General features: G+C 39.5%; 1 long non-coding RNA gene across 2 annotated transcripts; it reads left to right on the top strand.

Moving 5' to 3' along the window:
- The first annotated feature begins 3515 nt into the window (after positions 1 to 3515).
- Positions 3516 to 13397, top strand: LOC120717364. Of its 2 annotated transcripts, none has more exons than XR_005692183.1 (6): positions 3516 to 3539; positions 4361 to 4425; positions 9038 to 9155; positions 12674 to 12934; positions 13023 to 13170; positions 13259 to 13397. It is a non-coding gene; the product is annotated as an uncharacterized LOC120717364 (long non-coding RNA). The 2 variants fall into 2 exon arrangements; XR_005692184.1 differs by lacking the exon at positions 3516 to 3539 and adding an exon at positions 4211 to 4255.
- The last annotated feature ends 2166 nt before the right edge of the window (positions 13398 to 15563 follow it).

The following is a 15563-nucleotide window of genomic DNA, read 5'->3' as shown; positions in this document are numbered from 1 at the left end:
CCTCCGAAGTGGCCCGAGCGAGCCCCAGGCTCCAGGCCCCGATAAGCGGCCGCCAAGGAGTGAGCCGGTGTGTACCTGGACGCCCATCCCCGGACACAAAGAACCACCAACGCACCGATGTCTGAGGGAGTCCGCCACCGGCAGGGGAAGTGGTGGTGGGGGGAGATAGGCCTCCAAACCTTGGAGGACCTGAGATGTCCCCAGAGAGGTGGCGTCTGATACCCAACCTGACATATAGACACAGACATACAGGCACACACAGACACAAACATCCATTCCCACCCTCATGCTCTCATATGCACTTACTCCACACTCAACCAACGTGGAGACAGACATAAAGAGACGCTGTACACACGATCACACTCCCCAAGCGTACTCTATACCCCAGGTCTAGGTACCCTTGCCCCTGGAGGGGGAAACTGCACCCAGACCCAGGTGGTGTTACCCTTTTCCCTGCGGTGGGGAGAGGCAGACCGCCCCGACTCCGCAGCAGCAGGGAGGCCCCACACCCCAGACCGCAGTCGGACGGCCAACTCCTCCTCCTAGCCCCCCCGCTCCAGCAGGCCGCAGAGAATGGGGGTAAATAAAATTTAAATAAAAATAAATAAAATTTATCTTAAAAGACATATTTAACACACACACACACACACTAAACAGAAACAGTTTTGCATGTACGTAGACTTGGTTAGCAGTGCCAGTTTTACTTCTTAAATGACAACAAGTCAAGGTTGAAACCAAATGAACTGATTTGTTTAACATGTGATTTTTGATTCATTTTGCACACAAATTGGCAGACACAGATAGTTAATATGGGGAACTTGTTTGCTCTCTCTTTTTAATTACCAAGTGTAGAAACTTACTTCAAGACAAGCAAAATCAATTCTTTATGTTGTAAAATAATCAAGAAATGGAAATTTGTTACTTATGCAACCCAGCATTTGTTAGAATATTTGTTCCAATTGTTTTTGGTTCATTTTAGGGTGAATGTGTGAGAGTAGCTCACAGTTTGCAACCAAGTAGTGTGTATGTGGGCTGCTCTGTAATTGGTTGTTTGGACTTTGCATTTTGATGAAAGCTTATTGGTAATTCTATTTTGCATTTTTCAAGACTCAGTGTTATTGAACATTTAATGCTCCAGACCTCAGTCACACAGATCCAGAGACCGGTCAGTGACCATCTGACAACCATAGTCACGAGGGAAAAATGTGAATTCTTCCACTGGTTGTTGGTGGGTGGTCCTGGTTATAGTCAGGTGAAATAGAATCTGAACAAACACTTGCCATTTGTTCTCTCTGCTGAAGATAAACTTGAAAAAGTGCAATGCAAACTAGAAACAGACAACATTTGTGTTATACTTTTTACAGTTTCAAAACTGCTTGTTCGCAAGTACAGTGGCTTGCAAAAGTATTCGGCCCCCTTGAACTTTCCCACATTTTGTCACATTACAGCCACAAACATGAATCAGTTTCATTGGAATTCAACGTGAAAGACCAATACAAAGTGGTGTACATGTTAGAAGTGGAACAAAAATCATACATGATTCCAAACATTTTTTTTTTACAAATAAATAACTGAAAAGTGGGGTGTGCGTAATTATTCAGCCCCCTTTGGTCTGAGTGCAGTCAGTTGCCCATAGACATTGCCTGATGAGTGCTAATGACTAAATGGAGTGCACCTGTGTGTAATCTAATGTCAGTACAGATACATATATACAATACAAATACTGTAATGTGACTCTGTATTTTCAGACATGACATGCTAACCACTGGCAACCATGACAACTTGCTATTGAACAAAGGAATCACCAGCAACTTCTAGCAACCATTCACCAACTGGATGGGAAGACACATTTTTACTCAAGACTGGTTGTTGCTAGATAGTTTCCAACAAGTCTCTTGTGCCTGTGTAACTAAGACCTTAGCAGCACTGCTTCTGAGCAACAGCCCAACCCACTCAAGACCCATAAACCCACTTTGGCAGCATACACAACTGCAAATGTGTATTTAAACTGGATGATGGCTCATTACCTGGCTCTATTTAATGATGGATACAGAAAGGGTCCATAAATTGAACCTTGGGGAACACCATTCATAGTGGCATTTTACTAAATTATACACAAACCTCTCATAAAGAAAGAAATTTGACACAATTTTAAACGAAAAAATACCTTAAAATCACCATGGAAAAATAATAATGTTATGTAATGCAGAGTACTTTAGGCAGTCAACTGCACTGTGTCATATGCTAACATGACTCACTCTTCACATGACATAGTGATGCACCCTCCCAACTCTTCAGAGTTTCACACTTCTCACTCTGTTATGTTAGTGTTGTTTGCATGTCTGCTAACTTCTGTATTCTTTTTTTTTTACTCAACACTCCCCATTTTTTGTTTACTTCATAGTGGCAGGGAGCTATGAGCTAGACTGGATTCTGCTGCTTGAAATGTGAGCCTCCTGAAATATAGGAAAATCAAACAAATTCAGCTGTACCTTCATCAATTTCATGACGTATCATAGTTTACCAACTTACAAGAAGAAATTCTGGCAGCAGTCATTTTAATGCTCATCTTAACATTAAAAGGACCAAGGTTACTTTTTATATTCTGTGCAAAAGTACAAGAGTTTACAAAGTTCTTTTTTGTCAAAAGTTTTGTCAAAGCAATAAAGTTTCAGAGAAATTACTGAGAACAATGAAGTTTTAGATCTGAACCATCTTAGACTAAAACAAATCTGGTATCAGCTGAACAATCCAAATTATATAAATGCACTGGAGAAGACCCCTCCCCCCCTTGCAGTCTACTGCATTTGATACACTTGCTCTTACACATCCTCATAGAAGCTTAGGCCTTTCAGATTCGTCACTTTAAGACAGTCCTTTCAACTAAATGTGTCCAGCCTGAGGCAGAAACATCCCCTCCTGTGGCTTATTCGCTGTAGGTACAAGGTTACCTACAACCATGCATCTGAGATCAGGTGTTTCTGATCCTGCTGCAAGACTTCTTGGTACAAGAGAGAAAGAACTGATGATGTTTGTTAATGTTTGTTGCTTTCACCAGAACAATTTTTTCACCTGTTCCCCTGGACTATTGTGTAATATGTAGGTGTGAGGGACCAAGCAGCAACGGCATAGAGGAAACAGGAAAAATGTCTTCAAAATGGGCTTTTTAAAATTTTAACCCCAAAAAGACAAAGTTCAAAATATAATTAGTGAGCCCATAAAAGAGGTCAACTAAATATAACTCTACTCAAAGAGTAACTTCCAGAAACTTAACCAAACAAAATAGACACAACTTAACTCACAAACTGACCTAAACACAAAGACACAGGAGGGTAACCTATATAGTGGTTTCACCAAACCATTTACACACAATAGGGGAAACAGAAACAAACACCAATACCAACTAAGCACAAAAATAACATGACTAAACCTAAAACAGCCCCCGTTTCTGACAAACACTTGGTTGGTCCTGTGTTTTCAAAGTCAGGCCTTGGCCACGCCTTTTGTCCAGACAGGAAACAGCCACCTCCCCAGACCAGGTAACTCAAAGAAAGAGAAAAAAAAATTAATATAACAGAAAACATTTTTAAAAATCACACAATGCTACTATGCGTGCACTTCATAATATCATTGTTAGGTTTAAGTAAGGATATTAATGAATTATATTACTGAAATAACTGCAAACCAAACTAATGAAACGAATGAATGGACAGGTTTTACCCATGTGTGGCTGATGCCATCACAGTAGATCTGCATTTATTTTTGCATTGATTTAAATGAAAAATGCAGTTTCATCACTTGTGACTTTTAATCTTCGTGGATTGACATACTGTGTGTTTTCATCAATGTTGATCTATATTACCATTATTGCAGTAGCAGTTTGTTTTACTCATTTCTAACATCATATTTCAATTTGGTGATTGATTTGTACTTGAAAATGAATTGTGTTGGTTTGGCCAGTAACAAAAACTACCAGGACATACTTCTACTTTAGTCAGACAGTTAACCAATCACCCAGTACTGCATTTTTACAGCCTTTTTGTGGTTTAAAAAAAATGATGGTTTAAGATTTTAAAACTTGCTATTTCTCTGTATCCACTTTAAAAAAAAAGTATTATTAATGTAGCTAGATAGCTAGCTAGCTTTTCAAGGAAGATAATGCTCATTCCATACTGAGGCCGGTCTGGTTGTTTCTACAGATACTGGCCTCTTACAGAATGACTGAAAAATTTGTGATGTGAGCAACGGTTCATTGGTAAGAAGGGTTAAGGTTAGCCTATAAAAATACCACCAGGGCTCATAACTTGTGTCTTCTCCAGCAAATCAAAGTCAGTCATGGCTTCTTATTCTGTCATTTCAGACAGACCACGGATGTCTGCAGCGGACACGCAAAGGACCGCTACACTCGATTGAGGCCATGGAGAGGTAAAGGATGATTATATTCTGCTTGCTCTCTCTGCTGTCATCTTGTAACATTTCTCTTCAACACACAATGACCATGAGGAGAATAGGTTAGAACACCCGTCACCCTAATGTCTTCGTGCCATATCATGAGAAGCTCATAGAGATCCACTGCCTTCACTTCAAGTAGGCCGATCTTTGTGTCAACCACAAGAGGGAACAATGCAGCACATACACAAAGCCTTTACCTCGGCTATGGATCCCTAAAACCATGGTTAGAAGTGTTTTATATGTAAAAAAAACAACAACAACCAACAACACCCAAAACACTTATTTTAATGACGGGAATTCTAATGGCATAGCTCTCTTATCACAGCTGATTAAGTGCATATTTATTCAGATTATATTCCTTTTGGTATGTTTCCCTTCGTAACCTGAGGAAGATTAAGCAAATGGGATATGGAGTCATTTAAGTTGCTTAATAAGCTGCTGTGGGGCTACAAATGATCCCTGCACTCTATGGTTGTAGCTGAAGGGTTAATAGGTCATCCATGTAATGGCTATGTCATCTCAAGACTGATGGAAAGTCTTGGATTTTCAGTCTGAATATTTGTACTAATTTTGTCTAATGCATCTCTCTGTACGTTAAAAAAACAAACAAACCAAAAAGTAAAAAATCAAATTAAAATAAATCAAAAGATGCACTAACAACAGTTAAACTTAAATAGTTTCTGAATCCTGCCAAATAGCTCCACTTGGGCTGAATGCATCTCTGCTCAATGGCTCTTTGGTCTTTAACAGACAGAGACGGCATTGGGATGTCACAAATACATGATGTGGATGGGAGAGAAAGAGGCAATTTGGATCCTCATTAAATTTTCAAAAGTCCTGATGGTCCTCCGAAAATTGAACCAACTGTTCCAACGCACCCTTAATTTTATGGTACAGTAAGTGCAAATTAGTTTCACAAAAAATATTTTTAATCACACTCTGCCAAGTTAATTTGGTGTGTGGTAATTTTCCGTTCTCCTCTCTTAGCATCACACTCAGTCATGAACCATGATGGCTCGTATGATCTGTGCTCAACACAGGCCCACCCCCAGTCGAGACTCTGTGTTCTTCTTGTTACCAATCTGGCAAATGATCAATCCTTTCCCTACATCATAAATACAGCAAAGGGCTACTGTATGTGTTCGCTTGCATGTTAGCCATATATTCCAAACCACTCCTTTACATAGAATCATGGTAATGCTTATTTTCTGTAAGTCACTGTTGAATTATGCAATAACCTCTCATTACCAAAAAATACATTGATTTTAATGCATGCTAAAGATAAACATGCAGCACTAATTGACTGACTTCATTTATAATTATGGACAGTACTGTCCAGAAGTGTTAGCACTTCAGGTGTTTGTATCACATAATACCATCAAGCAACAATACCATCTGATCAGTCTCAGATTTATTCAGCGGAAACACAACAGAGTGACAGAAAACTAGCTTCAGCGATTAAACAAAGAGGCATTCTTTAACAGAAGGCGTGGCTCCACCAGAGTCCTGATTGCAGCATCAATGATTCAGTTTGTATTAGGGCCAATATTTTGCTTAAATATATTGAGCCACATTGAAAAAGTTTTCCTTATGATCTTTAATTTGTAGCTCGTAGTATATTTTATCTTGATTACTTAACTTTGTAATTTAACATATTGCACTCTATTAAATTCATCCTGCTTATGTTAATCTACTCTGTGGTTGTCGCTGGGCTCCAGCGGTCACACCTGTTGCTAATAATCAGCCACAGTATTTAAGAACCTTCTTGAACATCATCTGTGAGCCCGACTGTTGTTGCCCTCGTGGAGGTAATCAGGCCATTTGATACTAGTGTAGGTTGTTGTTGTAAACTGGTGTATGTACTTGGGTCAGCATGCGAAGAGTAGTTTATAGTTTATAGTTGTTTTATATATAATAGTAACAAAAATGAGAAATCGATAAGCAGGACTGGAGATATTTTGTATTGTAGTTGTCTGTTGTACATGGAATAATTAACATCTGTCTTGTTTTTTAAATGGCATGCAAACTGCTTCTTGGAAGCACGAGTCAGAAACTGCAGAAGGTGTTAAGGTTCAGGATTGCATAAAGAGACAGAATCATTGAAACAGTCTTCACAGAAGAACTGTAGCATCTTTAAGTACCTTAACATTTTCAGTGCAGTTATTTCTAGGCAAATTTGTGTTGTTTTTGTATGAAGATGAATGATAAATAAAACTTGTGATGACATTAGGTTTACAAGCATCTGTTTTTTTGCTTGTTAGCACCTTAAACTCTGCCACAGCACTAACACATTTGCTTCAAATATGTGATAAATCCTAAAAACTATGAAATTTGCAGTTGCTATCATAACATGTCATGTTCCAACATTTGCCAACAAGACAAAAAGGGCACTCCGAGTTTATTAACATGCATCGTGTTCAAGGAAGAATTTTACCTTTAAATTCAAAGAATATTGTGAGCAGCTGTTAGTGTGGGCGGAGCTTCCTTATAGAGCTGGAAAGGCTTTTCAGTGGGAAGTTGGAGAAACATGAATTCCTCAGTGATGACTACATCATGAGCAGAGATGGGCAATAATGAGTAAAATAAGGGATTGCTATTGCAAAAAAGTAATTAGATTACTGTTATTTTCCCATAAACATGCTGCATTACTGCGTTACTAAACCATGATTGTGTTTGTGAGAGTGTCTCAGGACAATGACGTACGAGCGTTCAACGTCCATAGCAGCAACAGACGTGTGTAGATCAACAATGGATAATATGGAGCGCGGGAGAGAGTATGACCATGCAGCATTTAAAGCTTGGAAGTTTTTGAGTTTGATTCTGAAAGAAGTGACAAAAACATTAGCATCTGCTGTACACTCTGCATGGGAAGAAAACTTCTTTCTACAGCAAAAAATTCCACTTCAAATCTGAGCAAGCACCTAGCACGCTGCCACAGGAATGTGAAAATCATAGAGAAACCCCTGGATCGCCCCACTGACATGACCACTGTGGCAAACCTCCACCGGCCCCAAAGAGATTCAAGAGCAACAGGACTTAGTGCTGCTGAATCTTTGATTTTATTTATTTTTTGCTGCTTTACTTGCATCTATTTGAAAGAGTGAGTGTAAACACAAAAATCATTTTATTTTATTAATGGAATATGCAGAAAATAGTTAAATGTTAAACAAATGTCTTCTGGTCAGAGAATCTTGCATATAATTTAATTTTTACTTGATGCAATATGCATAAAGTTAAAAGATTAAAACTAATAACACAAGTTTTAAAAATAGACTTTTTCCTTTGATTTAATTTTATATGGTGGATTATGCAGAAAAAATAGAATTGGGCTGAAAGGTCTATTGCTTTATAACATATTCAGGTTGTGTATCATGTTTTTTAAAAATTAACTAAGTAATAAGTAACTAATTACTTTTGAAATTGCATAATCAGTAAAGTAATGGGATTACTTTCTTGAAGAAGTAATCAGTAATTAGTATCTAATTACTATTTTAAAGTAAGTTGACCAACACTGATCATGAGCAATAAAACAGAACAAAAATTGAAATTTAACATTTGGCCGAGTGGATGCTTATTCTGAACCACATGGAATATTCCATAATTGAGAAGTACATGTAGAATGGAAAGGATTAGCTAGAGCTGTTCAGAGACATCTCAGATATCCCAGGGCGCCTTTATTTAGATTAATTGTATTGTAGGGAACGGATTAATGTTTACAGAAGGCATTTTGCAATTTTGCAGACATTCTGGATAACTCTCAGCAGATTAAGAATGCTTTTATTAAAAAAAAAACAAAAACATTTTCACTTTAAAAAAAATATATCAGAAATTTCTTGTTAACAACTCACACGGGTGCCACAAAAACATTTCAAATTAATGGAAAAAACCAACATGAAGTGTGTAGGAACAGCACATGCCAGTAGGAGGACTTCAGCTTACTTACTTTACATCCTCCAACTTCACAGAGCTGTGTTGAACAACGTAGTTGCAAAATGCACCTGAGAGGAAATGTTCCCCCCGTCCTCTCAGGTGCTGACCTGTCTTCCCTGTCTGCTCTACCTCTATCCTTTTCTCATGTGTGTCTGGGTGTGAGTGAATTAACTCTGCCTACCTCCTTCCAGAAGTGAATGTGGCCACCCCAGATACCACTGGCACTTGTTTCCCATCTACACCACAGTCCTCCTCTCACCTCCTCACTGGATCGTTAAGCCACATAGCGTGGTAGTATTACTTGAGCCTCTTAGTCATCTGATGTCACTTGCCTGCTAACCTTTGCTGTATGCTTACCTGACTTGTCCTCCTTCATCGCAGACTCTGCCCTGATGTACCCTCCTGCCTAGTTTCTAGAAAAACCTGCCAGTCCCACTCTAGCCCCACAGGAGAATTCTTACCCAGGTTCAAACCTGAGGAAATTAGAGAGCACTTACTTGAACTCAAGCATGTGGAGAAACAGAGAAATCTTACCTGAACAAAGTCTTACCTCTGACCTTTGAAAGCAATGTTCACTCACTTTCCTGAACAGCTGCAAATGCATACCTGTTATTAACCTGAAGGAGCTCATTAAAAACACTGAACTTTTTTCCAGGGCGTCCTGCAACATAAACATTTTGCACAAATTGTGATACGTTCCCCCCGCTTGGTGTCTTGACGTCGGCAGTGACGAGAGTGCTCTGTGTAACACGCCAGTCTGAAATCTACCACAGGTGGGTTGAGGTCATGTGACTGTGGAGGTTTTATGATATGATTAATTCACTGACCGTTCATGCCCTTTGGATGGAGGCATAGTCTGATATGATAGTGAAGGTCACTCAGAAAGACTTTGCACTGACCCTTCCCCTTAAGGAAGCAAGTGGACCGGAACCACTTAAATGTCCCCCAAAGGAAACCTTGCTGTAGAGTTTAGAGGCTTTTTATTCAACCTCATAATCCAAAAACAAACAAAAAACCAAATGATTAAACAGCAAAAACCGAATTAAATGAAGAAAAAAAATGAAATGTACATATTTTAAGTCATAATCAAATTCTTCAGTACTAAGTTTAATCTGAAAAGTTTAATCTCAACAGAGTAATTTGCATTAAATTTATTTTATGAGCCCCTTGCCAACATAATAAAATGTAATGTAATAAGAGAACATGTCATTCTAATAACATAACCAGTGCTTACTCAGTGAGTGTGCGTACTGCAAATTAAGTCTAAGGTGAATGTTATTTGAGTGAAGACAAAAAAAGGTGCAAGACCAATAATTATCAGACACTTTCAATAAGAAAAAAGAAATTGTAACTATAAACTGCACTGTAATAGTGACTCCTAGGTTAACTCTCTTTGCACATACCTCACAATAATTTTGCATTTACAGTTCTTTCCTTTTATTTTTAAGAAAAATTAAATGAAAGGTTGAATGCTGAGTGGCAGAGGTGGAGACATTTAATAGCCTACTACCTGGATGAAAATCGCATTTAATTATCCTCTGCCATTGTCAAAGTGAAAGGAATATTGGATGGCGTAATTGGTTTTCAACAGCTACCTGAAAGAGCCAACAACCTGCACTGTGTTCTGAAAGGGTTGAAAAAATGTTACCTCATCCCCTGACAGGCCGTACCTTAACTGTTAATAACCTCTTTGTGTTGTACTAATCCTTCACGTTGGAGTGCAGGACTTATGCCTGCATATACTTTAACTTCAAGGTGGTCACAGGCCATCAAGAGGTAGTCACAGCCTGCCGTGTGCTACATCGACAATAAATCCAACCCTGTCCGCTGAAAAAGAAGGTCTGACTAAACAATAAAAAGGCCCTTAGCCAGATCTCTAAAACTGGCCTCTGTATGCGATTGTGCACTTCCTCCTTGAAGCAGCACATATGTTCCCTGGGGCAGGATGAACGGCTCCGCCTGGGAGAATAGAGAGGAGGGGGAGGAGAAAAGATGAGTGTCTCCATCTGTCTGTGGATCTAGGGGGCTCACATACTGTTACATCTCCCCCTGGAAGAGTGGGGAGTCTTGGGCAGATATCATCAAACACAGGCTCGCTTTGCGCTCCACGGCAGCCATGTCACAGCCATTGCTTGCCAACGACGGGATGGACAACAAAACCGCATATGGCTGCCGAAAACACATATGGCTTAAACGTCATGATGCCTTTTACTTGTGTAGGGCTTCATTACCTTTGACTTCAATTTTGGCTCAGCTGATATGGCAGCTCCAATTAGCAGTTAAAAAGATTCTGCACACCACTTTATATTTTTTTTTATTGCGTTCCTCTTGGAATAATACACTTGTAAAGTCAATTTACAGTACCATATTTTATTTTTTTAATATGTGTTCATGTGTGTGTGAATTTGCACGTGTGAACCTGGGGGACTGGCCATCTCCCTGGCAGACAGTGGCCATCTGGCCGAGGGGTTTGGAGACAGACACTGTCTGTTAAGCACTATAACCCTTATCTTCGTGCCATGTCTCAGATGCCCCTGCCGCTCTCTCCCGGGTCTCCCTTCACACCGGAAAAGGCACTTTGAGATGGATGAGAGGCGACAGACGGGATGTCTGGCATGTATGGGACTGAAGAGTGGGTGCTAGAGAGAGGAATTAAAAAAAAAAAAAAATCACTGCTGTCAGTTGGCTTAACAAAGCAGACACATCATCATCCTCCTGGGCAGGGGTCCAAATCAATATCTTGCTATTGACAAAGCTAGCAGGTTTGATATATGTTGTTGCTCCTCAGGTTGATCACACATCACCAGTCATTATGGCTACGTTCACACTGCAGGCGAAAGCGCATCAAATCCGACTTTTTTGACCCTATGCGACCCATATCCGATCATGGTGTGACAGTGTGAATGGCACAAATCCGATATTTTCAAATCCGACCTGGGTCACTTTTGTATGTGGTACTGAATCCGATACATATCTGATGTTTTAGAAAGCGACTGCTGTTTGAATGGTCATGTCGCATTAAATCTGTCTTTTACGCCACTGACACAACACAGACGGCAATTATCAGCGCCGGAGAAGCGCCCGATAAGACATCGCGAACGCTTCCTGGCCATCCCATGTAGATGTCAGTGAAGCTGTTTGGAAGACAACGTTGGAGAAACGTGAACATTTTATTTGTACTGTATAATCTGCAGATTCTGACAGAAATCTGCAACTATCCTTTGAAGCACCGCTCCTCTAAAACAGCAATAAGGATAATTATTAGGCCATATGTAAATAACAAAATAACTTTATAACTTAAAGCAAAATTGGGAAACGTAGAGTCAGAAACAAGTCTTTATATTAAGGACCATCAGTCAAACAATACTGTTTGGTCTGGGTCTAAACAGAGCGCGTTGTGTGTGACGTCTTCTTTTGCGCATGCGGGCCGCTTTGAGGGTTCACACTAGAGCGCGTTTGCTGTCACATTTTATTTGTAGTGTGAACAAGCAGACAAAAAAATCGGATTTGATCAAAAAATCGGAATTGAGCATCAAGACCTGCAGTTTGAACGTAGCCTATGTGTGCATGTCACCTTGGTAGTGAAGGTGTGAAGTATTAGTTTATGGGTGTGAATGTTGGTTGTTCATTGGGAGTGGGACATCACAGACTTTCATCATTGACTTTCTATGACTCATGTTTGGTTTTGTTCCTCATGGACAAAATGCCTTTCAACTATGAATGAAGGCAAGCATCGATTTCTTAGAGGAGAATAACTTGTGTTGAAGATATTGAAGATACTCACATTCAGTACACATACTGTATGCATGCAGAAAGACAGTTAAAAGGACAAATGAGGGCTGCATAAGAAAAATACAATGTAAATCTAATTTGATGAGTAAAATTGTCATGTGCTGGGGATATCTTGGCTTTGTTTTCCTTTTTCTCTGTTTCTCTCACCTCTCCAGCTCTTTCTCTCTCGCTTTGTCAAACGTAATTTATCGGTCCTGCAAATGCATCCGTCAGCTTACACGCTTATGTTCAGAAAGCAAACAGAGAGGGTTTTTTCAACCATCACAGATGTGCTCTCATGCAGTCCTCCAGTATCGTAACGGCCTGTCACAAGATGCGAATGACCTATGCATCTGCTGAATGGTGATTGGTTGACAAGTAGGCTGGAATAAGCAAGGAAGCAACAACAGGAAATTTAAGAAAAATCTTCCAAAGATAAAAAAAAATCCAGCATGAAAAGCACTGACACTTGGTCCAGTGGACACTTTTCGTCATTTTTAACATTCTTTTCTTATTTCAGCTCTTTGTGGTAGTGGACCAACAACAGCACAAGCAAGTATGGATTGAAGACCGGTTGTAGCTTTGTACACTGCCTCCCTCTGACAGCAGAGCTCTCTGCGCGCTCTCCCTGCTGAACCTTAAATCCTGCTTTAGGTGGATAGTTGGACTGGCTCTGTGTTTGCTCCACCAGTGGGTTGCCATTCATCATCCACAGTATTTAAGGACCTTCTTGAACATCTTCTTTGTGCCAGACTGTTTTTGCCCTTGCAGTGGTAATCAGGTCTGTTTGATACAAAACTTCTTCAGTCAGTGAAACTTCTCCCGATGACTGGATACTTCTGGAAACCTGAAAGTCATTTGCTTTGCAGGAACGACTTCCCACACCCACAGCTGCATACTTATCAAGCCATTCATCACGTGCAAAGGAAAATAATGCATACTCTTTGCATGCAAACATTTACCCGAGTTCACATCTGTGAAAGAAAGGAGATACACTTACACTTACTAAGAATCCAAGTAAGAACTCTAATCCATCACTGGACACACGAAAGAAATTGATTGTTTAATTTCCATAGATCACTAACTTGTGTTTCCTCTTCAACAGAGTTCAAACTCCCTTCCAGTCTCTCACTTATCTGTTGCATTCTGAGAGAATACTTGGCTTTAATAAACCTTCAGTAAAACTTGCAATCTGTATCCCCATCTGTTTCTGTGTCCTCCTTTGTTTTTGGTATTATGATAATGATCACACAACGAAAGATTGACTACAGATAAAATGATGCTGCCAACATGGTAATAGCTGAAGTTTCAAATAAAATGAAAATGAATATGAAACAGCATGTGTACAGATGAGAGACTTTGGGCACATTAGATAGCAGCTTGTGCTCTATTGCCAAAAAAATCTCAAACTGAGTACCAGTACTTTATTTTCCAAACTGTTCTGCCTTCTTTAAAGATCCATTATCACCATCACCTACTTTAGCTCATATTGCTTTATATTCTTAACCTACAAAAAGACCTACAAACTCAGATAATGAGAGACAATCTGTTAGACAGATGATGAATAATAGTGGCATGAATGAGGACAGAACTGGGGCTTTCTGATTTCTCTTTAAGGTATGACTAGAGTTTCCTCAGGATTTTACCCTCAAAATGTCAAATAGGTTTAATTATCTTCTTTATAATAACCTACAATAATTTCATTCAGTTTCATTTTACTTATGCAGCACCTTAGCACAAGTCAACTCATCGCAAGTTGAGATTACACCAAACTATACCTTGGCTCATAATAAGAAAAAAACATACCTGATTTTGATTTGATTGGCTGCCGCTCCCAAAAAGTCCTCTGTGACTACTTTAACTACATCTGTTATTCCAAACGCTTGCATTTGCGAATAATAAAAAGGATGCACAACTTGCATTTCACAATTGGTTGGGAACTAGAAGGCTAAACATACTAGTGGCTTAACTTTCAGAGTGCATTAATTTAAAAATTAATGCACTCTGAAACTCTTTGGGGAAGGGAGCCACAGATTAATAATACCTATTGATTAAATTCAAAGTGCTGCATAAACACACTGCAAGTGAAAAAAGGTGAGCCAAGAAGGAACATTCAGTGCAACAGAAAGCATAGTCCCGGCAATCTTTGCTGTCTTGTTAAGAACAGTTTATTTTAGACATCAAATAAAAAAGTGTCTGTGATGGAGTCATCCATCACAGACACATCCAAATAACAAATACAAATGCAAAAACATTCTTTTATACTACTAGTTAATGTTAATCTACGGAGCCCCGCAGGGGACATGGGAGAAAAAAACTGCGAGATCTCGCAAAAATTTTGCGAGATCTCGCAAAACAAACTCGGGAACTCGCAAAACTTTTGCGCGATCTCGCAAAACAAACTCGAGATCTCGCAAACGTTGAATTCCAACAATGGTGGCAGCTATTTAGTTGTAATATTACTCTTCCTGGGTCACAAAATACACTTTTAAGATATTTTGAGGCGTGAATGTAGTTGTGTAAACGTCAGATATCTGCTCGGTTTACAAGACATAACATATTTGCAAAAGTTTTCGGAGATGTATGAAACTTTTGCGAGATCTCGCAAAAGTTTTGAGAGATCCCGAGTTTCTTTTGCGAGATCTCGCAAAAGTCCGTCTTAATTTTTTTTTCTCTCATGTCCCCTGCGGGGCTCCGTATTAATCAGCTTAAAAAGATTTTACTAATAAGTTCAATCATAATTTTATTTTTTTATAGGCAGTGAGTCTACTTAACAAGAGAGCTGTATTTCCAAAGGTCATGCGAGATGTCAGTATCTGACATTTTTATGACATTCATTACAAAGCTTTCTTTTCTCTTTTGCCCCCCCCCTCCACCTCCTCCTTCTGTCTCAGTTTTTGCAAAGGATCAGAAAGTGCCTAGGGGCACACCTACACATTATTCCTCTGCATGAGGTAGTAGGAGAAATCTTGCTGTTTGTGCATAAATGTGAATGCGCTTAAGCGTAAGCCCACCTATATGAACCTTTGGCTGGGATGGGATGAAAATACAGCACAGATACTGTACTGCATATCGTACTCAATTCCCAACAGATAAGCCTTCCCCTGTTTCTCCAACTTATTTTAGACTGAAAAGTTAATAAAGTTGCAGCCGACTTAGGCTTGCATTTTTCTAACACATAGCGGGAAGTGAAAGGAGAGACGAGATGAAAGACAGATAGATGGCATTAGAGTGGATACTTGATGACTCAGGAAATAGGGATGTCATCTCTCTCCTTTCGAATCACACATTTCATTTGAGCTGCATGTTGCACGTGATCCCCCAGCCCTGACTGCGACAGAACTCATAAACCTCAGGCATCTCCGTACTTTCAATTTAGACAACGGTGCTTGGAATAAGACGTCAGGTAG

The sequence above is a fragment of the Simochromis diagramma genome, unplaced genomic scaffold (genome assembly GCF_900408965.1).
Source record: "Simochromis diagramma unplaced genomic scaffold, fSimDia1.1 OVJJ01000501.1, whole genome shotgun sequence".
Classification (NCBI taxonomy): domain Eukaryota; kingdom Metazoa; phylum Chordata; class Actinopteri; order Cichliformes; family Cichlidae; genus Simochromis; species Simochromis diagramma.
Note: the sequence above shows the minus strand (reverse complement) of the source record. Positions and strands in the feature narration are given on the sequence as shown.